Source organism: Lonchura striata, chromosome 13 (genome assembly GCF_050655825.1).
Source record: "Lonchura striata isolate lonStrDom1 chromosome 13, ASM5065582v1, whole genome shotgun sequence".
In the NCBI taxonomy this organism is placed as follows: Eukaryota; Metazoa; Chordata; class Aves; order Passeriformes; family Estrildidae; genus Lonchura; species Lonchura striata.
This window is the reverse complement of record NC_140715.1, coordinates 10,316,021-10,341,940: the sequence shown is the minus strand read 5'-3', so window position 1 is coordinate 10,341,940 and position 25,920 is coordinate 10,316,021.

Below are 25,920 nucleotides of genomic sequence, written 5' to 3'. Positions count from 1 at the left end.
CACTCTCCCCTAAAAATTACACTTGAAGACTCCCCTGTTCCTCAGCCACTTCCACATGACCCAGTCGCTGGGACAGTAAGCCCCACTTTGATTTGAAATTCTTCATATTAATAATGCCATATGTTACATTTGACAGTCTCTAACTGATCCTCTGACTTCCACGGGGCAAAAACTTCTGGCAGCGTTATTGGCTTTGCCTTTTTGATTAACTGCTCTGACTGGCAGTGAAATCCCCAGCAGAAGTGGATGCTCCTGGGGGAATTTTTCAAAGGTTAGATCCTCTCATGCTGGTGTAACGTTTTTGTCATTATTCCAGAAGACAGATTAATCACTTAGGCCTAAATCCTCATCACAGTAGGGGAAAAAAAAGTCAGTCAGGTGCTTAAAAAAGGTTCAAGCATTTAAATACACTTCACGAATTTAGTCCCTAGTAATCAAGCACTGGAAGAGGGAGAACAGCAAGGGGGGGAAATGAGACAAAGGAACAGACAGACATCCATTAGAAGACCAAAGAGAATGAAGCAATATGGCATCAGGAATGGAAAACCTCACTGGTGATAGGTAAGAGACCATTTTTTTTCTTAAGAAGGAAATAAAGACCAGGACAGAGTACTGGCCCTTGAAGTACACTAAAAAGTCATAATTCACAGCTGTTGAGGGCACTGAAGCTACGGCCTAAGTCACTCACAGAGGAGTTCTATATGCTATACTCCCAAACTGGTCCATAACTTCTCCAAAACACCTAATACTGTACTGTATTCCTATTGCCAAGGAAAAACACATGGGCCAATAAAAAAATTCACACTGTCCAGTAACCTTGAATTTTCTCCATGTCTTTACACTTGAGGCTGAAATCTGTCCCATGTAGTGAAACCTCATTGATTCAAACCTTAAGTAACATCCCTGAGATGGACAGGGAGAGAATAGGTATCTTGGAACAGATTCTCTTTGCCAAACATATCTCTCCACCCTAGGCTATAGTGTCCAAAATGTGTTTATCCTTCTTACCTCCTGCTGTCAAAGGGCAACCCATCCTTTCCTTCACTCCCTGCTCCACAAGGCCAGGTGGGGGAGTCCATCTGCTGCCTCCAGTTCCCTTCCAACCCAACTCTGGGTCATGCTCAAGGTCTGCTGTGCAGAGCAGCCCCAGCCTCCTCGGCTCTTTGAGGGCAGCCTGCTCCCCTAACAGGTTTATCTTTCATCATACTGAATGAGGCCAGCTCAGAAACTGTCTGAATGTGTATTTTGGCAGGTGAAGTATATCTCCTTGTTGCTGAATAATGGTGGAGCTCATCTGCTCAAATCAGCTCCCAGATTGTTTATATCCATGTGACAGAGTTCTGTTCATCATGAAGTCAGTATCAGGTCTGATTATCATGGTCAAATGACTCAGCTCTTTAGGCAAGAGTCGGTCATTGGAAAACACTGATGTTACTTCAGGCCTCCAAGCGAATTCCAGATGAATGAGCAGAGCTGCTCTCATGGGGCTTCCAGGCTGCACTGGTTCAAGGCCATGTATAATTCCTTAAATACCATTGCTTTATCCACCCCTATTCTCAGTTTTGTTGCATGACTCTTCGTTCAAATTACATTTGGCTGAAAAAACATATTCCAGATCATGCACAAATGCTTAAGGTGGCATCTTGTAATAAGGTAAACTGCAGAATCACTAAGGTTGGAAAATACCTCCATGATCATGAAGTCCAACCTTTGACCTAACACTCCCATGTCCACTAAACCATACTGTCAAGTATCCCATTTACTTGTTGAAAGAAAGAAAGAAAAAGAAAGAAAGAAAGAAAGAGAAAGAAAGAAAGAAAGAAAGAAAGAAAGAAAGAAAGAAAGAAAGAAAGAAAGAAAAAGAAAGAAAGAAAGAAAAAGAAAGAAAGAAAGAGAGAAAGAAAGAAAGAAAGAGAGAAAGAAAGAAAGAAAGAAAGAAAGAAAGAAAGAAAGAAAGAAAGAAAGAAAGAAAGAAAGAAAGAAAGAAAGAAAGAAAGAAAGAAAGAAAGAAAGAAAGAAAGAAAGAAAGAAAGAAAGAAAGAAAGAAAGAAAGAAAGAAAGAAAGAAAGAAAGAAAGAAAGAAAGAAAGAAAGAAAGAAAGAAAGAAAGAAAGAAAGAAAAGAAAGAAAGAAAGAAAGAAAGAAAGAAAGAAAGAAAGAAAGAAAGAAAGAAAGAAAGAAAGAAAGAAAGAAAGAAAGAAAGAAAGAAAGAAAGAAAGAAAGAAAGAAAGAAAGAAAGAAAGAAAGAAAGAAAGAAAGAAAGAAAGAAAGAAAGAAAGAAAGAAAGAAAGAAAGGAGAAAGATTCTCTTCAATGACACAGGTCAGAATGGCATTGCTGAGGAAGGAAGGCTTTTGCACTTCTCTCACATATATATGAAGACACAGAAGGGTAGTTGCTTTTGTAAAGTAACTAAAATCACAAGAAAAATGCTGGGACTTAAAATTCCAGTCTTTTAATTCTATCACATAACAAAGCTGACATGATTTGTCTTGTTTCCAGACATTAAAGCAGTAGCCAGAAATTTAAACGAAATCATTCAGTACTTGTCAAATTAGTGTAAATCTTTTTCCTAACATGCAGGACAGAACAAGCTTAAAATTAATAAAAACAAATGGGAGGTTGTACAAAGCTGCACTTAGAAAATATATTTAATGTTTAAAGGCCTGATACAGTCTCTATTGAAATGTTCTTAATAACTTCATTAGATGTTGCATCAAACTCTTGGACTACAGCAAGACTGTGCAAAAATGGATACAAAAGAGCAGCTCAGCCGTCTCTGATGACTGCTCAGAACAGACTGCCTGGCTTATTATGGGAAAATGTACATTTTAGGGGAATTGATAAATCTTTTCAATTTGTAGATTAGTTCCTAAAAAGAAGAATTTATCACATTCAATTGAAAATTAAAATCTTAGTACCTTTTCATCTGAAGAAATGAGAAAATGCATTTGCTCTTTATTCTGCAAATCTCCTTATTTCAGGAGGCAGTACTTTTTAAGTGCTGCTGTACATTTGTCATGGTGAAGGTATTTCTTTTTCATCTTCCCAAGTATATGCTCTTCTTTCTCCTATTGTCCTGGGGATATTTTGTACTGGGTGCAAGGAAAAATGCATTTCCACTCTTCCCTAAGGAACTGAAGGTATTTTATTTCAATAGCTAATCATTTCCCTTCCTCAAGCACACTTTGTCCCTGTACAGACTCTCACTCTAATATGAAGAATTTAGAGAGCAGAATCTGTCCATCACCATGGTGAGAAAATTTCAAGCCAAGTTACCCCATGTACAACAACACTTAAAGATTTAATCGTAAAACACAGACAAGTATTCAGACTAACTAATGATTTATGTGCTTAGAAATGCTCAAGAGATGTTGAATTTATTCTTGATATTCCCCCATAGATAATAGCACATGTAAATATGACATGAATAGTCAATGTTCAAGCCTTAATATTTGGACTGTCAATTAGTTACATAAATCATGCAATATTACTTCTTTTCCTTCATGATATATGTAACTAAGCAACAAATCATGAATTCAAACATTAAAATTATTGCATTCTGTCCTTTTCACAGAAATAAGGGTTGCAGAGATCTCAATTCAGCAGGAAGTCGTGGGTCATGCTGTCCTGAAGGCAGAGAATCAGAGAAAATTGTCAACTCGAAATCCAAATGATGCTGCTTGTTCTGGATTAGAATTTACATAATGAGCATTATTGTCCTAGCAAGGTTCAATTTCTCACTTATTCAAAAAAAAAGATTTATTCAAAATACCAAGAATAGGGTCCAGCCTGAATTTTGATGAAGATGCAGAAAGACCTACTTGACCATGGCTGACACTCATTGCTGATTGTAAATTTCCAGAACATCTAAAGAATTTGTAATAATTATTACAGTTAGTTGTGATCAAAATGGGATGTGGTGACACAAAGAGCTGGAAAAGCAGGGCGAAATGACAAGATTTCATCAAAAGGGCTAGAAGATATATTTGTCATTTAAAACAAAAATTGAAGACTTCTAAGAGAAAAAATGGCAAAATAACCTTAGACTAAGAGGTATTCAGATACTAAAGGGAGTAACCTTTAAAGCCTGCCTACAAAACAGATCCCTGAAGTCCTGAATCATAATAGTAGAGGAAAGGAAGCATTGAAATGCATGAATATTACCCCAGAAATTTCCCAGAGATCAGGGGGAGACCAAAAGTTTCTTGCTAAAATATTCATTTCTGAACTTCTAAGTAGCATGGAGTGCAAGAGGAAAAGAGAAGAGAAGGATAATAGGAGGGGAAATAAATCTCTTCCTTTAAATACGTTTAGAGGTGTAGTGATAGTGGTAGGATTACACTCAATTTTATCTGAATGGATAAACCAGGCCAGGATATTATCTGCAGTTTTCTTAAAATCTCCTCTGAAATATGGCTTTAACACTTCTTTCTGCAACAGCAGTTTGCTCCCTGCCTGTGCCATTTCCCACAGCACTCCACTGCTCAGGTTAACCCTCAGGAAAATGGGCTTCATGGTACAGCACAGAGAAAAAAAAAAAGTAGTTTAATTCCAGGGAGGAATTGAACTAGTGAATAGGGTGGCAGGAGTCCTGAGCTGGTTAATTTGGGGAAAATTATATGAACCACTTGTGTAAAACTGCAGGGATTCATCAGTAACACACATAAGCTGCAGCCGTTGTTAACCAGAGAGAAGAGACAGGGGATTGCAGGAAGACCTACCTAAAAATTCAGCTATTTGCTTTCACCTGCTTTGTGCAGTCCTTGTGAAGCTGATAAACCATTCACTGATTTGCAACAGCAGATGTAAGTTTAAAATTGCAAATCAGCACACCTCAAGTTGTCTGGCCCAGACAGGTTACAACTCCCTCCTGCTCTAGTTTGCTGTCACGGTCTAAAATCCACAAGACCCACCACCACAGGGATGAAGAAATGGGTGACCCAGTGAAATTTTGGAGCTGTTTGATTTGAATTTGCCACACATTCACTTCAGTGAATGCCCCATGGTACAGTTACACCTCTTGAATCTCTCATCTTGCTTCATGGTCACTTCTCCTTCTGCACTTGCTGCCCAGATACGGGAGTGAGACTGCTTCATGTGATATAGTAACATATTGCCAAACATGGGATACAGAAATAGATGGAGATTACTTCTATTTTCCTGGCAAAGTTCCTACTGGTGCTTAATTAACAATATTATAAGAGTTAATCACTTGGTGGCTCCTACCTCCACATACTTTCTCAGTGACACGAGGGCACACGATGGGGGTGAGTGGTGGTGCCATATCTGCTTGCAATAATCCCTCAATTCATGAAGGGCTCTCGTGCCATTAGCTGGGTTAATTGGGTTCAGAGTTGTTGCCAATCCAGACATCTGTGCTCAGCTGCTGACACTTAGGAAGAAAAAAGAAGCCAAACACAAGTTCCTTGAAACTTTGATGATGAGAAACTTACCTCCAGATAGCTTTTACATCCCAAAATATTCCTGGAGAGACAGAGGGTGTAGAGGAGGGCGCCCTCCTTTCTGGGAAGGTGTTCCTAGTTTCAAAAGTTATCTCCAGAAACACGGTTTACAGAATATGAACCCTTAATTTCTTGCAACAGATGTGGGAAAAAAATCTAGTTAAATAGGTCTAGAAATGTAAATGTGGTTTGGCAAAGGGAAAATGCCAAGGGAATTATTTTAGCCAGCAAAGCATTTATTTTCAAGTAATCTTCAATACTGGAGATGTCTCGATTCCTCTGTAGTGCCTTTCTCAGAAAAAAAAAAAAATGCTGGGAAGAAGTTATTGCTTTCTGGCTTGGAAAGGAAGAAATGCTATCACCTTCTTCCCAGAGGAGGCAGTCATAGGCTGAGGAAGATTTAATGTCTGTGGGTAACAGAAAAGTTACAGGTAAATGGTAATTTAACATCATAAATGCATTGAATTAGACAGCATTTTCTGAAAACTCACAACTAAAAAGATTTTTATGAGTGAAATTGAGAGGTTTGAGCTTTTTCTTTCCCTATAGCTAAAATTTAATGTATAACTGTTCTCTGTGATTGACATTATGTTTGAGATGAGGGTTTTGTTTAGGGTTTTTTATGTACTCTAGAGACTGTCACTGAATTATTTCATGGGATTAGTGATTTAAGTGATGTGAGCAGGTTGGTTGTCAAGATCAGCAGAAGCTAAAGCAGAGAAGCATTTGCTAACTGCAGAAATTGCAGATTATGTAGTCAGTGAGAGCAGCTTATTAAATGTATAATAAGCTCAGGAAATTTACAAAAGGAATCAAAATTCCGTAACACAGGCAAGCAAAGTTCCCAAGCACCAACATATTCCTTTAAGACTCTGAGATTACATGAGATTATTATAAAATATTTAGTGAACAAATTTCTGATTGAACACATGAGTAGAGAAAAAAGAATTTAGTGCAGTGTGGTTTTCTGAGAAGAATTTCAAGTCTGGCTTAACCACTCCAACCATTGTGGCACTGCCAACCTGCAGGTGCTGGAATCAGATTCCTGTCTTTCACTGCAGGCCGTGTTTTCCAGTCACTAAAGTATCATCCTTTGAATCTGTACATTGCTTCTGGAGAGCTTTTTTGGCTTGTTGCTATCTCCTATAGTTAAATCTCCCCAGCATCAAAATATTCCCATTTTAATCAGACACTGCTTCAATTTCAGACATGATCCTCCTGACTTTGCCCTGCAGACCTTTCTCTCTGCATCTTCTCCCACAGAGAAATCTGAGCCCTCCTGCCTGCAGCCTTTGCCTTTCATTAGATGGGTTGCTACCAGCCTGCAATGTAAAATAATAATGGTTCTGGCAGTTCTTAAGCTGTGGACTTCTACAAAACACATATGTTCACCTGCACCATCTTCCTACAAATGCACCACTTCCAGTAGAGTCAGACTCTGGCTGGATGGTATTTACATGGTGTGTCCCCAGAGCAGATCTCTGATCTGCTGATCTCCAGAAAGCTCTGTGTGCTGCTTAAATACAGGATGTGGGTGGGTGATGGAAATCTCAGCAGAGAGTGGAAATCAATTAAAAATAGCTGCAGCCAAGTGAGTGCTGTACCAAGGGCAGCTTCATCAAGGTTATCAGCTGGAGGGGTTCTTGCTGTCAGTCAAGAGACTCCTCATTTCCAGCAGGTTACCAACAACCCCTTGCTTCTCCTGCCCAACTTTACTTCTGTTACTGAGTCCTGCTGCATTCTGATCATGCTTTACCAATGTAAAGTGAGTGTTGCTCCTGCCTCCCAAACTCCTCACACCTGTTTGAGAGCACAAGGCAAGATTCTGCAGAGGATGGCAATGGCATTTGAGTTATGTCATCCTCTGGGTAGGTGAATAATAGAATCATTATGGTTGGAAAGGATCTCCAAGACATCAAGTTCAACCTTTGATGAAATAACACTTTTACCACTAAACCATATCACAAATTGTCATCTCTAGTCCTTTTTTGGACACTTGTAGGAATAGTGACTCTGCTTTCTTCCCAGGAAGCTTGTTCCAATGCTTGATCAGTCTTCCAGTATAGAAATTTTTCCTAATATCCAGCCAGAACTGCCAGTCCCAAGTGATTGTGCTGAGTCTTCTGCCAGCACAGGGGTCAGAGGACACCGTCAACACAATGTGCCACCAAAGCTGTGGGAGCAAGGCAGACAGGGCAGCACAGCACATGAGCAGCAGGGGAAATGCAAAGCATGAAACTTAGCAAAACTTGGGTCTCTGCCTCCACTCCATTCCTTAAATACCTTCAAAAATTCCATTCCTAATGAAATTCCAGTGCTGAAAGTGATGAGGATCTGCAAGCAAAATGAAAACAGTACTTTAACCCAGACTTCAGAGCATTGTGCTTATTAGGCAGTTTTCTGATTTGGGAACATAGCAGCTGCCTCAGAGGGTGTTTGACCATTTTTCTCCAATAGCAAGGAAAAAGTTTTTTCATTTCCTTTTGTGGAGAAACATATACAAGCTAGGCAAGAGGAAGGTGTCTGCTCATGTAAAATGTAGGAAGATATAATGGAAGTTTCACAATACCCTTTCAAAGTACCTTAATACACATCAGGCAGACTATTTCAGCTGCCGAATTCATTCCACATTTCCCTGCTTTCTGTTCAAAACTTGTGAAATATGGTGGTTTTATTATTAAGGTGCTGTCATTTATAGGTATGGCTTCAGTCATTCGTTTAGCAAAAAAACTCTTTGTCCAGCCAAAGAGAATAATTTAATCTCTGTCCAGCTGGGTAATATCTATTGATGCTGTTTGGCTGCAGATGAAACTCAGGGCAGAACATGCCACTCATCTTTTACTTTCATCTTATTCCTTCCAACCCATAAACTGAAACAAATTATTTTAAATTAAACACCCTAAAGAGCTCATTCATTGGCAGAAACTGGAAGAAAATCTTGCTTTTGCACAGGAGACATTATTCCAGAAGGAAAGTAGTAAAAAGAGACCTTTACTATTCAATTATAGACCAGCTCACATGCCAACAAAGGTACTGCAAAATTCTGTCCTGGATTTCAATGGGAAAGGGGTGACTAAATGCCTCAGGGTGCAGCAAATATAATACTGCCTTGTTGGGGCCTTGAATTCAAGCCAGATCAGGGCTTACTACAGTAAAATAGTAGAGATTTTATCATAAAATACACACTACATCTTCTCCCTGGATTTACAGGGCATTTCAAAGAAATCTTACATGTGCTGGATTGTAATGATGGTGAATTTTCTTTGCCTTGCTCCAAATCCTCAGGTCAGCCAGCAGGAACATCACAGGAACAAGAGACAGGCTGACTTCTCCAGAGGGTTTGTGTTTCCATAAATATTAGTGAACTACACACATGAATTTAAAAAAAAAAAAATCCCTACATTTTGTTTAAGCTGAAAAGAGGAAAAAAATATTTGGGTTAACAATTTTTTGCTCCTTCTGGCTGCAAACTCTCTACTGAGGAAAAAGTACATTCAAAGGGTAGTGAATTAGTTGGAAAGGGCAGATTCTGACCTGATAAAATTGCCGTGGCTATTTAGAGAGCAAGATTTCATTAGAGTTGCTATAGCAATTGGAACAGTTTGACAAAACCTAATGAAATATTATGACAGAAATAGAGAAAGCTATAAGCTGTCAGAAGCTACAGGAACAGAAGCTTCACAGGTTTCTGAGCAAAACCCCTCTGGAAGTACCCCGATCTCCCTGGAAATACCACACTCATTTCAAACAGTTCTCCAGGGTATTCATTGAGCACTAACAGCAATAGAAAACCAAGTGCCCTCTCCACTGCAGAGTTCCTCATGGATTTTCTTCTCTGAGAGGCACACTTGGCTATTAAGTGCTTTATTATATAAAAGTGCTTGGCACTTGTGCGGCACCACTCATCCCAGGGCACTGGGAAGCTCCTCCTGATGCTGCATTAACCTTATCAAAGAGGTACTATACAGTCCTGTGGCTGAGTAAACTGAGCCAGAGACATGAAAAGACTTTCCAGGAACCAAGCAGGGAAGCACATGGTGGCCAGAGCTCCCAGAGCCCAGACAAACCTCAGGCACATGAGCAGGGGGGACCTGCAGAGCACCCCCATGTGAGGTGCCCCTATGGCAAGCAGTTGCTGCAAAATATCCTCTGGGTTCAGCTGAGCTCCTGCTGCACTCTGGTGCCTCTCCAAGGCATAAATCAAAGCTACTGTCTGGGGGGGCTGTTCTCAACTCAAACTCTGCATGACGCCAGAAGGATTTTCAGGAGCTGCATATACATACATACGTATATATATATACACATATACACACCTTTATTCCAACATACAATTCTCAGCACAACTTCTCTCACTGGGTTTTCCCTCAGGTCTGAGACTGAGGAGAAATTGCCTTCAGGTCAACAGAACAAGTCTCAAAAAATTCTCACCCAAAATAGAATGCACCCAGCTGGTCCATGCATCACAAGAGCGAGGAGGAAGCAGGTTCCTGTCTCACCTCCAATTCCCAGCCCCTTCTTTCTTTTGCTCTGCCTTTATGGTCAGAGCCCTCATTTTCAAAGGTACCTGCAGACCTACAGACCTTTAGCCAGCTCTTTGAGGGAGAGCACTGATTTTAGGTTGTTGGACATGTTGAGTGGTGATTCTTGGACTGACCTGCTCCATCACTGGGCAGAGTTTCATCACAGGATGGATCTTCAAATGACAGATATTCACCTGCAGCAGGAGTTGAAACCATTTTCTTTCTTTGTTAGAGATGTCTGAACAGTGTTTTTACAGCATAAAAATCTAAACCAACAACAAAACCTGTTCTTTAAATAGTTTGACTGATATTAATGGAGTTAAATGGAATAGAATTTGATTCTGGGTTTTTTAAAGCTGCTAACCCCAGAGCCTCATAGGATTGCCCAAGGATATTTTAAATTATGACTTGAATTTAAAAATAAATTTCTTCCCAATTTTGTCAGAACTGGGCAGTGAGATCCCGGGCTGGCCAAGCCCCAGGGAGCCATGAGGGATGGCCAGAACAAAGCAGCACAGCAGAGAACATGTAGAGCTTCACTCTGCTATAGGAAGTACCAGATAAATCACATTTTATGTTTTCCAACTATTTCTGCTAACAGCTGTATAAATTAATTTTCTCTGTTTGTTCAGTCTGATGGCGAGTGTTTGAAACACGCCTAAGCATCAAAAAAATTTATTTTGGCATTAACTTTGTTACTGGCAGATAAACTACAGAATATTTAACACATTGGAGGCCTTGCTATGTTGGGGCAGTGTGCTAATTGTGCTGTGGTGACTCCTGAAAAGTTACCTTCAGACTGCTTTAGTCAGACAGCAGAAGAGCAGAGTGCTGGTTCCCTGGTGCCATGCAGAGGGCACAGGGGGCACAGCTCACTTGCCTGTTAACTGCAGTATTAGCCCTCCTTTAGTCAGCCCTGCAGCCACGTCCCACCTGAACCATTAGCCAGGGGCTGTGCCTGTGCTGTGTTGTTTGGCAAGGGCCTGGGGTGACAGGGCAAGGGGGAATGGCTTCAAAGTGACAGGGGGCAGGGTTACATTAGAGATTAGGAAGAAATTCTTCCCTGCAAGGGTGGTGAGGCCCTGGCACAGGCTGCCCAGAGAAGCTGTGGTTGCCCCATCCCTGGAAGTGTCCAAGACCCAAGGCCAGGCTGGATGGGGCTTGGAGCACCCTGGGATAGTGGAAGGTGTCTCTGCCCACAGCAGGGCGTTGGAATTAGACACGTTTTAAGTCCTTTCCAACCCAAACCACTCTCTGACTCTGTTTGTTTACCCCAGACAAGGACAAATACAGATTTATATTCAGAAGCATGTGCTTTTAAATCTCCCTCCAGAAAGTTTTTCTAAAAGTTAACCCTAGTAACACTGGTTATTTATCTTTGTCATATCAGATAAGTAATCCCCTATCAGGTTCAAGTCCTCGGTCTTAATTCTGCACACGGCATTTCCACTTAGCATTTAGACTAAAGACTCAGCATTGATAGAGGGATTAGACATTTTATATTGCCATAGTTAATATTCTGATATATTTGAGCTCAGAAAGTGATTTCCTTTGCACACTTTTGTGCTGCTGCCTTTCAGTTTCAGTATCAGCTGCTCAGTACTTGCACAAAGAGATGGGGAAAATGGCATTTCCTACCCAACGTGAGCATATACTGTGTTCTTGAGCAGGAAATGGAGAAGAAAAGACACAATTTTTTGCATTCATTCAGCTTCAGGGGCCATTGCACATGCAGGTGTGGGAGGGAGCTCCTACCACCTGTTTATTTGTTTGTCTTGCAGTTGGTCCAGCATGGCTCACCAGTGGGTGCCACCTTGGAAGTGACAACTGATAATTTCTGGTTTTAAACTCAAATCTGCTTTGTTCAAAAGAAAGGTGATAGCTTTAAAAGAGGTCCATAATCTAATAATTTATACAGAAAAAGACTTAATTCATGCATGAGCATGAACAAGCCCTAAAAACTAGAATATAAAATTATAGTGGTGTGCATATGGAGAGAGTTATACACTGACGATCTGCAACATTTTATACAGAGAGATTACAGTTTGGTTATCAATTATAATAACCTCCCTTTCTGAATTAAAATTTTTGCACTATTATTACCAAGAAAAGAGAAAGATAATAATCACAGCACATTCCAAACACTTGTCTTCATTTTCCTTGCTGCAGTCACTTGCCAGGCTTTTCTCTCTGCTTGCCTAATATCCACTCCTACACTTTCCATGTCTTTGGGGTCACTGTGGAGTAGCTGACTACAATATGTTTGGCACAGTCTGAAGCAACAGGGGTCACAACATTAGACTGTCATTTTCTTAAAATTTAAAAACAGAATAAGAAGTAGCAGCATTTGGGGAAGTTTTCAACATATGGCTACATGAACAAATTTTAAACATATGGGCCATCAAACGCATTCAAGATGTGTTGAAGCCCATCTAGTGATCCCCAGTCAGATATTACATAAAATTTCAAAAGATGAAGGACATGGATGCCTTTTTCAGTCTCATGACTAGTCTATGGGCACTTCATCTGCAAAAGAAAGATATAACTCATCCTCACTTAAAAGGTATTCATTCATTTAGTGCCTGGGAATTTGTACAACAAGAAATTTCACCTTTGGGATTTCTCATCTTTGGTTCTTGTACTAAATAATATCCTTTTGCTGCTAAAGAAAAAAAAACAGAAACTATCAAAATATGTATTTAAAATATGTATTTAACTTCATTCAGGATATGTAGGTGAGCTGGTTCATCAATCCTCTCTTAAAAATGAAAGCAATAGTAATTATTGTTGATTAAATTATCCCAGTGGGAGGCAGAAATAAACATGAATGCAGAAACTTAAATCATAACTTGCAATTTACTAAAACAAAACAGAGCCAGAAAGAAATATCTTCTATTTCTCTAGAAATATCCAATGTAAAAATTGCAACAGTGACAATTCATAACTATAAAGAAATAACTGATGATTGTAGATCTTTTGTGATGCTAAATATATTTTATATAAAACTGGAACAATTTTTCCTCTAAGAACTACAGGGCTTCCTTTTGTCTTAAGTATTAGAGTGAATCAAGAAAATTTTTTGTTTGAACTGTTGAATTAGTGGGTAGCTTGTAAGAGCATACCCCTGTCTTTTTCCTGTAATTTAACCCAAATAAAGATGTTCATCTTAACTGACACAACAGATACTCACCAAGAGAGCTGCAAGCAGCCAGGCTAGCAGTATTAACTCATTGTCATTTGTAGGTTATTAATAACTAACTCAGAGAGGCTGCTTAGCCTTAACATTCCTGCTACTGACTTCAAAATAGAGAGATTTTCCCTTTTAGTGTCACTCCATTCCTCTAGCTTTCATTTTGCCTTTGTCCTAGGACTTGCCATGTGCACCTGGCAGCATCCTCTGCTGCAGTGGATATTATCTCATCCTTGCCCTTCAGCTCAGCTCAGCTCCAAGTGCTCTCTATGATCACTTCAGAAATGTCAGCTGTGGTGTTTATGTCAGCTCTAGACAACCAAGGGAGGGAACAAAATTCTGAGTTTCTCCAGAAGCACGCTGAGATGCACTTTTTTGGAAACCTGATTCTGCCCAGAAAAGACTCACAAACTGGTTCCAAAGTCTGGCTGTGGGAGGAGCAGTGGTGGAGTCTCCCTCCCTGGAGCTCCTGCAGAACACCTGGCTGCAGTCCTGTGCAGTGTGTCCCTGCTGAGCAGCGAGGCTGAGCCACTGTGCTGCCCCTCCAACCCCCAGCCTGCTTCTGGCAGTACCCCTCTGTGGGGTGGATACAACTGGGCTCCCCTCCTGGGCATCAGAAAGAATACTGGAGGGGGACTGAGGGCAGTGACCAGGAGTTTAAAAGAAAAATATGAGAAAGGGAGAAAAGAAGGGATTTTTAAAAGGAAACATCATCATGTTGGAAGGAACCTCGTGCTCCAAGGGTAGCAATCCCTTTGCAAGAATCTCCCTCTGCAAGCACCTCCTATATATCACACCAGCCTTAGAAATGGAAGAATCTTTTAGCAAATAGCTATTTCTGCAAGGTTATCTTCCCCTGGGAGAACAGCTGGGGCTTGATAGACTTCACTGAGCTTTTGCTTTACAAGGTTCATTAACACTTACAGAGAGTGCATAAAAGTTTGTGTTTCACCTCTGACAACCTGCTCATGGGCATTGCTGGTCCCTGCCAGGCTGGGAGGAGGAAAGAGCTGGGCTGGCAGCTGGAGGCTCCTCAGTGCTCCCATGAAACAAGAAGAACAGCACAGACAGACTGGGATGGACACATGGGCTCTCCAGCACCACTTGAAGGACAAAGTGAATCCAGAGATTGTCTTATGACCTAGAGAAAAAGTGAAAGGTCAGTTGGATAGTGAGATAAACATTAGGCAACATTCAAAATAAATAAGGAGGGAAAAAGCACAAGAAGCAGCAGCACCTTTAAACAGATTGCCATGGTAGAAGCAATGTTTAGGGAGAAACAGTGTAAGGAATTGTTGGTCAGAGCTCTGTGGTGTTCCCTTTATCAGCAATATTATTCAGCCCATTCCTGAGGTCCAAGACCATTGATTTATCTGCAGTTTTAAGCCATCTCTTGGGAATCACTCTGGCTGGGCAGCATGCCTCTGGCACAGCCAGGCATTCCTGTTTGCTTTCTGCCTGCAGACACAGCTGAAGCTCCTTGTTCATGGTACCATCAGCATCACCCCAGGAGAACAGGCTTCACGTGTGCCAGGTCCCTGTAGCCACAGTCCAGTTCTGGGTCTTGTTCTGGGTCTTGCTCTGTGTCACGAGAGGGCCCTGCTGGCCCAGCCCTTTCCTGACACACACAGAGGAGCTGCTGGCTGATCTCCATGTCCAGTGTGCTACACTTGTGAAAGAGATGAGATCTGCTTTATCCTTTGCCCCTTAATGCAATGAAATGCATTGTGCTCTCAGATTGAAATCTGAGCCCTGGCTGAATTTAAACTTGTTATTTTTGTCTGCTTATTTAGCCTGTCATTCTCTTATCCACTGACTTTCTTTTATCCTACCCACCGTGTGTGTGAGAGGCAGGCTTGGCTGAAGGGCATTTCTACAGCATCTGCCAGGCATATTTGAGCCCAGCCCCTCAGTATGTCCTTGGCCAGGAGCTTTCAGGGGTCTCTGCAATGTCCCCATCACAGCCCTGTGCAGAGCCAGGCACAGGGGAACTCCCCCTCCATCCCAGGCACTGAGTCCCTGGCTTGTGTCAACATGCAAGGGGAACATTAATATACAGAGGAGACACTTGTAAGGGGAACATGGAAACTATCAAAGTCAGTGGTACAGTTCTTTCCCAGCAGAAGTCTGCACTGAGGAGAGGCTGGGAAAGAGAAGCAGACGATGTGTTCCTTAGTAGAGGAAATTCTTTAGAAAGTCAGATTTAATTGAAGCCCTTGGAAGCCCTTAATTTTTGAGAAGTGGGCCACATATTCCTAACACTGAAAACAAAGAGCTATGGAGTGGAAGCATAAAATACAAAAGTAAAAAAAAGGACTGTAATATATAGTGAGTGCAAGTAGCTGTGGAGTTCATTGGAAAAGCAGAACCAGAAGGATGTTTTTCTCAGGGAGCACCTTTTCCAGATTGCCTGATTGATCTGATAATTATAATTTAAATAGCTACAGCTTCTGGACATTACTACAAGTCACACCAAGTGATTTGAACACCACATGGTTCACAAATAAATCTAAAATACTCACCTTGACTACTACAATTTTGTTTGTGAATAATACACAACAAAAACACTTAAGGCAGGAAAGCCGCAGAGTGTTGGAGAATAAGAAAGACCTATCTGGCCTCAGGGTTTCCATGTTACAAAGTAATTGTTGGCCAAATTATAGCCAAATTGGAACCTCTTTGGTTAAAGCATTGGAAAGAGCTTTTGCTTCTGCAGGAAGCAGGCCTGGGGAGACACATTGGCTTGCACAGTATTATTTGCACACCATCCCTGGTACAATCAAAACAGGATTCTCATATCCTTAGTTAGATTATTTAGATTAATGAATATCATGAGTGATGAAGAAAAGCAAGGGTGGCTACCCCAGCCATTCCCAAAAGATTTGCCTGTCCATGATGGAACCAGATTCTTGGTGTGGCACAGCTGGATTTCACCCAGTCCATGCTTCCTCCAGCTGATTTTTTTCTATTGTCACCTATATTCAGAAAAATTTATCCCTCATCACCCTATTACTAACACTTATTGGACTTTTGGCACCTTGATGCAATGAATTTTATCATGTGCCAACCAAGACAGTGCCCAGCTTGGCTGTCCTCCAACCTTCAACGTAACACAGAGGAGTTTAATAAAAGCCAACAGCTTTCAGCAAAACATCACCTCCCACAAACCCCCAGTGATTCTCTCTGCAGAGAACAGGCACTGAGAGCACAAACACAAACAAAAACCTTTATGGCAGGACAAACCACATTCCTTATTCTTTGAATGTGCTTCGTATTATAAATCACCCATGAAGGTGATAAATGTGCACTTGAAACAAACTACATACACTGTTCAACAGGGCTGCTCAGCATAACAAAGCTGCCAGAGGGCAGCTGAGCTAAAATAAGTGTATTGCTCTTATTGGTGTTTCTGGGGTCTAGATGAGTGTGCAGCAGGCAGATTTTCCAACCCACCATGGGGTTTCTGCTTTACCCTGGAAAGGCTTTGTGCCACATTGACCAGGAGAAGTGCAGAGAGCAAAGGGCTGGGCAGGTGCCATGCAGGAACACCCCAACAGCCACGGTGGTGGGATGGGTTTGTGTTTGACACACAGACTGGTTCCAGGCAGTTAGTGACACTTGTCATTCTGTCACACCAACTCCCATCCTAACACCTTCATCTCATTATCTGGAAGGTTATGTTTTACAGACAAGATCATTATCTGATTTTGTCAGCTGCTGTTTGATTTCTGTGTTCTGTTCCAGTGAGATTTTTCTTATAACAATGACTTTGCTAATGGACATCCCTCTGTGCTGTCCATTTATAACACCTTTCCCATTATACCTCCTAGATGAGATCTGACACTCACAACAAACATTGTTGAATTAAACCTCAGCTGTAAAGTAAGCAAGCCTTATTATACCAAATTTTACAGTTGGGTAAACTTACATACTGGAGACATTTAAATTACTTTCCACAGCATTATAGAAAGAGCCAGTGAAAGCAGAGAGCCTAGAAAAGTCCAGCTCTCAGTCACTTGCTGCAGGCCCCACTTTGAGAAAACAAAGTTATTAAGCATGTGTTTAATGTTAAGCTTATGAACAAGGGGGCATTAACCCATTACAAAGCTTGCTTCCTTCAACATACCAAAGAGCTGCTGCCAGCCAGGAACAGCAGGATATTAATCATGCCTTCCACCATCTCCATGGTCTGAAGGCAGCAGTGATTTATCACTTTGCAACAGGAGGATGTGACATTTGCAGCTCGTGACACAAAGTGGAGGAAAAGCACTCTGGGTCAGGGGACATTTGGGGCCCATTTGACCCCAAAACTTATAGGAAAGCAATAGTAAAGCAAGCAAAGTAATAAAAAGTGATCCTGTTGTCACAAGCAAGATGGAGTGTTTTGCAAAATTCACAAGTCCCTTATAGAGATGCCAGTGATCCCAGGTCTGCTTTCCTTTAGAATCATCAGCATCAGTCTCCAAAGATGAGCTAACTGGTGTAGACATCAACAGAGTCAACCACCCAGAGGGGACATGCCCATGGTGGCCTTTGACATGCCACCAGCCAGGGGCTGCCAGGGACCTGGTGGAGCCCAGCCTGAACCTGCAGCAGAGGAGACAGACTCACCCCCACACTGCTCACACTACCAGACTATTAAACCTCCATTTTTTTTTTCATTTTTCTCTTTTCTTGGTTACTTGACTGTCTGCAAACAGGTACATTTTCCCTTCTCAGTGCCCAGTTCATCCTCTCAGTTTCATTCCACAATGCTGCCATTGCCTTTTTCACATCACAGGTCACAGAAGCTGCAATTACCTTACAAACATTGCATTGCCACTGCTGGCAGAATGAAGCAGAAGAAGCTGGTGGTGAGAGGTTTTATTCAGTAATAACCAAGGCAAATTAGTAATTCCAGAGACAATTTTATCAAATGTAAGTGCTGCAGTGGAGAGAGGAGGGGTCTTGTGGTGTAATATGTGATTTTCAAGGTTTGGAGGCAGAACCTGGTTTAGAAAATCACCTGAGGAAAACAGTCTACAGTGAAAAACAAAATTGAAATTACTGCAAACCCAAGAAATTGAGTCACTGCTGTATTTGGAAGCTCCTTGAGTCTGGAAATTGTTTTCAGCTTAACCTGGAATTTGCCATCAAACAACACACATGGAGCTCTACTCTCACAACTCATTTTAGCAATAATTAATAATTTGAGAAACTGGGGAAAAAAGAACCAGCTTAACACTAAGAGAAGGGAGACCAAGGTACAGTTGGGAGTAGGAACACCAGGCTTGATCCAGGGTTTGGATTACCAATTTCCAAAATCATCCTTCAAGATGTCCCTTCCACGCCAGGCCCCAGGGCAACCTCTTATCTGTAAAACCCTCAAAAAGTAGTTGTGGTCCAGGAGCAGGTTTTCTTCCCCTCCAGCACTAGCTTGTTTCTTCCCCCTCACCCCACCCTTACTTTTTCTGTCCTAATTGAGGATTTTATTCTTCCAGAGGAAAAAGAAAAGGGCAAGACAAACCCTGGCTGCCTTCCAGGAAGCTCTAGTCATTTCAACTTCATCCTGAGATTTAGACCCTAAAATGAGTTATAAATAGAGCGATTTTACACTGCTTAATGGAGGCTTGTACAAGGCAGAGTGGGGATTCCAGGTCTCCTGCCAGATGGGACAATAGCCTTAGAGGTGCCATGCACTTCATAACGTGGGGAAAATTGATTTGAGATTCCTTATCAGTAAATTCAAGGTGCCCACAAGCCAGAGCCCTCTCACTCCAGCATAAGCCCAAAATCCATCACTGACCTTTGGGGAGGGAGAGAGGGAAGGAGGGAAAGAGCAAGGAGAAACCAGGTCAGGGTAATAACTCTGGGACTCTGCAGATGGGCTGTGATGAACCCCCCCCACACACTTTTTTTAACTAAATCCAAATGTAGATGGATAAAGGACTCTGATGCAAACACCTGCCCAGGACTTGAACTCTCCCTTCTCTTTCCATAACAGTAACTGAGCTGGGTCTAACATCTCCAGAATATCAGAGTAGGACCATGGGGGACAATGCTTTAAAGAGAGCTGCATCTTTTGTCTGAAGCACTCACTATTCTCATAAACTTCTGCCAGATCTGCAACCCTAGGACTTCAGAAAAAATCATGCCTTAGTTACTGAGCCAAGGACAGCTGCCCATCAGGTGGGACTGGCTCCTTTTCTCCCTGTTTCAGCAGCAGATGAGGAAAGACAAGCACCAGCACACTCACCAAAACACCCAGGGAGAACCCTCCATCCTCACTCCAGATGGTATTGCATCCCACAAAGAAGCTGTGATATTAAAACTTTCTCAATGCATGTCACACAGAGGTAGAGGAATGAGCTGTGTTTTATCACATGAACTTAACAGCCAGAAAAATCCAGCACGTGTCAGTACCTCTGTAATTTCCTGCCCTCTCTGGTTTCCACAGCATATGGTCTGATGGTGCTATTCCATTTGCTTTCCCTGGGAGAGCAGTTTAAAATGGAGAGAAATAGCATGGTACATTTGAGTTTATGGGGTATCAAAAGGGCTATAGTGGATGGTAGCCAAGGCACCAAAGTGAATTATTTATAGTGCAATTGCACTTTCTCCTAAGCTACCCTTCAGATGGGTCAGGCCTTGGACACTCACATTGTTTTGTTAAATTCAAATAAGATGATGTGTATACAACAATGCAGATACACCAGTTTTACATTAAATCATGCTCAAGTAAAATTCCTCCACAGTAGCACTCTGAATGGTTGGTTATTTGGTTCTTGGGTTAGAGGCACAAAAATCTTTTACATAAACCTCCCCTCATCTAATTTTTATTGCCTTTTTTGAGTGGTATTTCCTAGTGTATCATGACCTCTACATTTTCAAAATGATGAGACAAAGCAGACTTCCTTTCTTCTTCTTTCTTCAGTAAGACTGAATAGAAGAGTTTGCCTGAGGATATTGTTGAGCTCAGGTACCAACTAGATCCATGCAAACCTTATTTGCACAGAAAAATGGCACCAGTTCTGCACTGCAGAGCACTGCAGTGATTTGCTGCATCACTTTTATGTTGTTGTGACGTAGTCCTTGTGGTCTGCAGGAAAAGGCATTAGCCTTCCCAGCCTGGCAGTGAAGTTTTTAGCTACAGGAATTCTCCCCAAAGCAATGTAAGATCCAGACACTGCACAGTATCCTGCAGAGCCTTCTTTTTTTCTGGGTAGAGTTTGCCCTAGCAAGATGAAAGAAAAACCAAAACCTGAAAAACTAAGAAATTAATCAAGGCTCTATGCAACAAAGGTACTACAGAGAAGGGAACAGAACAAACCCCCAAGCACAGTCAGGATACAACTCTCCAGGAAACGCAAATATTAAAGACTTAATTCTTAATCCACATTTTCTATCCAATTATGGCTCCTAACAGCTTGTCTTGCAGCCTGCAGGCAGGAGTTTTCAGGTCCTTTCTTTGGGGTGCAGTTTCATGGCTAGAAGAGATTGCATGGTCAGATTTTGGAGCAGGGCTGGAAATCAGAGTCACAGACTGATTGGGGTTGGAAGGCACATTAAAGCTCATCCAGTTCCAACCCCCTGCCATGGACAGGGGCAACTTTCACTAAACCAGGTTTCTCCAAGTCCCCTGCAGCATGGCTTTGAACCTTTCCAGGGATGGGGCAAACACAGCTTCTCTGGGCAACCTGTGCCAGGGCCTCACCACTCTTACAGGGAAGAATTTCTTTCTAATATCCAACCTAAACATAAACCTCTCCGTTTGCTGCCATTCCCCTTAGTCCTGCCACTCCATGTCTTTATTAAACATCCCTCTCCAGCCTCCCTGGCACCCAGCACAAGCCCCCTCCCCAGCTGTGCATACTCATCCCAGAAGATGTGAACATGACTTTGGTCACCTGGGCTCTGGCACTGTGGGAAGGTGGCACCAGTGCTGGGCACTCCTCTCTGCCTTGGCTAAAAGCAGGCTGAGCAGAAATACAGTCTCAGCAGAAAACTAATGGGTACATATATTTATGAGTCTCAATAGCCCTTTAATTGATTTTATTGCAATTTATGGCATTTGCATAATGATGTGAGTCAATATGAAGAGAGTGAAGCAGGATGTTATAAAAAGCATTTCGGAGTCTTGTTCTCAGGGAGCTGAGTCCAATCCCCACATTTTAACATTTCAGTTTTCTTAATTCTGGTAACATAGCTGTTTTGCATAACCTTCTGAAGGAAATAGCAGCATTCTGACAACATGCAGCAATAGCATCTGATTGTGCTACCTAGGAAACACCTGATATCAAGTGATTGAATTAAATCTCTAATTACATTATTTTTAACCCCCCAATTTTCAAACAAAGAAATCAAATCTATGTGGTTAAATCCCTCTATCAAGGATTTCTCAATCAAGCCAGCAATCTTACTTAGTTAATAATCACAGAAGAGATACCCCTTGTTTAGGCCAGCTCATTGCATTGCTCCTTTTTCCTTTGTTTCCACCTTGAGGTGGTGTCACTGTCTCACTCCAGATAATCCAGGTGCCCTCACTGCAACTCAAGCTGTCCAGAGCACAAGGTGCAAGGATGATTCACAGATTATATTATTTCAATGCAATACAAGGTCTTGTTAGCTGCAATTCTGTAGATTAAAAAATTTCAATCAACACAATGAGGTTCTATAGGAATGGCAGACTTGCAGGTAATAAATAAAAGATCATCATCATTACTAGAGGGTTTTGTCCAGCACTGATGCACAGCAGTTGAGATCTATAACTGCTTTAATAGTGGTGCTCAGTAAACAGAATTTGGCCAGCTCCATGCAAAATGCCTGTACATATGGGAGCAGCTGCAGACACCTCAACCAGCAGTATGTTCTGTCCTGGCAAAAAAAACAAACATTCTCCAGGCCTCAGTTTCCCTCACACACTGCAATCCACTGGCTTCATTCCATTCACTACCAACAGGACTAAATCAGGAGATTTTTCTTGCTCTCCTAATAGACTCCAACAAAGTGAATGGCTGGAATGACAATTCAAATTATAAAAACATGCTTTTAAAAAGCCGCAATTAAGGCTTGTTAAGTAACTTTTGAAAGCAATTAGGATACTGTTTAGCAGAAAACATTACATTGTCATCGCCATTATTATTATTATTATTATTACTACTACTACTACTATATTATAATTAGTACAGCCTCCTGCTTCTCTGGGGATAGAGCTCTGAGCAGTCTGGTCTAGTGGAAAGTGCCAGTGCCCATGGCAGAGGGGTTGGAGCTGCATGATCTTGAAGGCACCTTCCAATACCAAACCATTCCATGACTCTAGGGTAGCTGGAATGGCATAAAAGAAAGCAATCTGTAACCCATGGCTTGCTCTAATAGCAAAACATCCCATTCTCACTTTGCTTGGCTCTGCAATGCCACCAGCTGTGCAGCAAGGAGCTGTCAAAAACTACAGAGTGAGACTCGTGATGTCCATGGGTGAGGAAGTGGGGCAGCAGGAGATCACAGCCCTCCCTGGGAGGAGAAGTGGGGAGCAGCAGAGCCCAGAGTGACCCCCAGCTCCAGCAGCCCCCTGGAGAACCCCCAGGCAAAGCACAAGCAGGGCTGGAGGTGTGGGGTGGGGTCACAACCCAGCCACTCCTGGGGGCTCTCAGGGCTGGGGCACAGCCACTGACTGGGGGGGCTCTGCTGGGCCAGCTCAGCCACTCCTGCTCCTGCAGCTCCATATGATCAAACTGCCCCAGATACCGTTGTCATCTTAATTAATTACAAAAATTGAGTAAAGACCAGAACTAATACCTGTTGATATTTGGACATTCTCTCAACTGACAGTCCAAAACCACTTTCAGTTCAATAATCCTCCCAGCAGCTGTGTAATCTAAATGGGTTTGGTTAGACTCCTTTTACAGATGAAAAGGGCAGGGACAATAAAAGAAAGTCACAACTCCCATAAGCCTGACTTCAGGTCATTTGGCAAGGAAGGCAGCTGGGTAGAAAGCAGAAACCCTGACCAAGAGAAAGGAAAAATCCAACCCATAGATCTGAGGTGGAGCATTTTCTCCTTCCTGCCCCTCAGAGGCAACAAGAGGCTCAAGTCATTATATGCTACAATTGGGTGTGCATGTACTCTGCAAGATAAAATTTCATCTACAGATGGTCTAGACAAAAAAACACTCAGCTAATTTTAGCTTAGACAGAATCTCATGTGTGTATCTGGGGGAATAAAATTAGATGCACTTTACATACTTTCTAAATTATCGAGATCTTCCTCCATAAATAAATATCAGCCAAAACCTAATTTTATGCTCAATACAAGGCAGTATTTAGGGTTTTTTTCATTAAATATCACAAGTAACAAAAATCTGTATCTGTTTTTGTACATCTACAGACATTTACATCAGAGTACTTTTTGTCTATCTTTGTAAAATCCCATTATCACACAGTAATGTGTCCCTAGTACCTTTTATGGATTATTTTTCTGCTTTCCCAATTCTGTTAAATAATTAGTGGTAATTGCCCTAAGCAAATGGTTACCCAGCAATCCAATACTGCCAGTGAGCAATTTGTGCTTTTGAGATGTCCTTGTCTTCACATGTTTGTGTCTGTGGTGTCCAGAAGAGGACACCCAAACGAATATAAGGGCTCCTGGGATGCAGCTTGGAGCAACCTGGGCTAGTGGAAGGTGTTGCTGCCCCTGGCAGGGGGCTGGAATGAGATGCTCTTTAAGGTTCCTTCCCCACCAAACCATTCTATGATTCCATTATTCTATGAAACTGTTATTTTCAAGCCTGTGCCTTGGAGAAAAACCAAAAAAGTAATGTTTAAGGCTATCAAATCTTTATGGCATTCCACACAGTGCAAAAAATGCAGGCTTACCTGTAACAGCTCTTGTCTGGGATTATTATTTTTATTATGGGCAGGGATCTCCAGGTTCAGTATCAGGAGTCAGCAGGTGTGACTGGCAAGTACAGCCTGTTTCACTCCAGACAAAAGGCAGTTTGCATCTTTGACACAGTGGTTTGCAGAATAATGATCTTGTTTACCATATTCACTACCTTTCATATGAAGTTCTTTGCAGAAAAAAAAAAACCAATATTTTAAGTTCTTTGCAAACAGTAACTCTTAAAATGTGTGGGACATTTTACCTTCCAAGGGGTAAAAAGCTGGTTTGACTCCTGCAGACAAAGCTGCAAAAAGTGATGATGTCTCTGCTTTTATGATATGACTCTGCTTTTGTGAGGTCATATTGTGACACATGCTTCCAGGACAATTTTAAAAATAATTAATATTTCATTATTTATTAATTAATATTCATTAATTCTTCCATACTATCAGTGACCTCTTTTGCCAGGGCTACAGACTCTCCACTCCACACAACACTGTTTAAGGATTTACTAAAATGTAATTATTAGTACTTATATAGCCTGGATGTTAGGCACTGCCATGTGCTACTCTGATTTATGTTTTGACCCTTTGGATCTTCAGAGATGAAAATCAAAACCTTCTAAATCACCTGCATAAATTACTGTCTTTGTAATAAAAATGTGACCAATATAATTCTAGTCAATTCTGAAAATTCTGAAGAATTGCTCGAGGTACTGCTTCTGGAAAAAAATAAATGTTCAAACAATTTCATATTTAAGCATAGGGATATCTCTGTGATGCATCATCCTGGTTCCACGTAATCATGAAGTAAAACTAAATTGTATTTTAAAATACCTTCCTCTTATTTCTCATGTATATAAAAGTCTCATCATTCATGCATGCACGATCCCTGTTATTACATAATTGGCATTGTAACATTGCTGTTTTGACAGGAGATTCTAAGCAATTTTTCATTCTTAGATTTTTTTGGGGGGTGGGGTACAAACTTATTTTAGATTGCTTCCAGCAACATTCAAAATATCCAGAAACAAGTAAAGCACTCTCAGCACTGCTGCTCCATTCACCAAAGTGGAGATGCCAAGGTGGGAATGAGCTGGGCCAAGGACAACCAGTCCAGCAGAACTCAACTTGCTCAGACCTCTGAGCAAAGCCACTGCAATGCTGGTCAAGACAAGACAAAAACAGCCTCCCCTTTCACCCCCAAGAATAAGGAGGTAGCAAGGCCCTGAAGAGCTGCCCTTGCACCCACTCAAGCATCCTCACAACCCCAGGGCCAGCATAGAAGGGTACCAGCATTTGGGCATGGTGCCACTTGGATACAGTGATCCATCTAGCCAAGGCACCCATCTGGATTGGCATCACCAACAGCAGCCCATCAGGCACAGACAGTGGGCATTACTTCAGGGTGACAAGTATTTTACAGCTATATGTCCAATCTCTCTTTTGGATTTCTGTAATATCTTATCAAAATAAATATGTCATTTCTGTGCAGGATCATATAAACGCTCTCCACTCTGTATTTGTCTTCCTGAGAAGCTCCCAGGCTGTATTTGCCTCTCAGTTGTCTGGATAAACAGATTGCTAATATAACCAATGGATGTGATAATATTCCAAAAGCAATGTTTAACAAAAGGGTGAAATTATTTGACCCAAACAATTCCCAATGTGTTACTGCTGATAGAAATGTCTTGTTTTTCATTTATGCTAAGGCCTCTTGACTTTGCATAAATGAAAAAACAACTGCAACAAAAACCCTTAAAAATACATTAAAAAATAAAAAATCTGCATATCTCCATAAATTACTTTCTCACTAACATGAGCAATTTTGACCTCAGCATATGTTTGAGAAGCTCTGCTTCTCATTTTAGGAACTGCTCAGATCTAGGA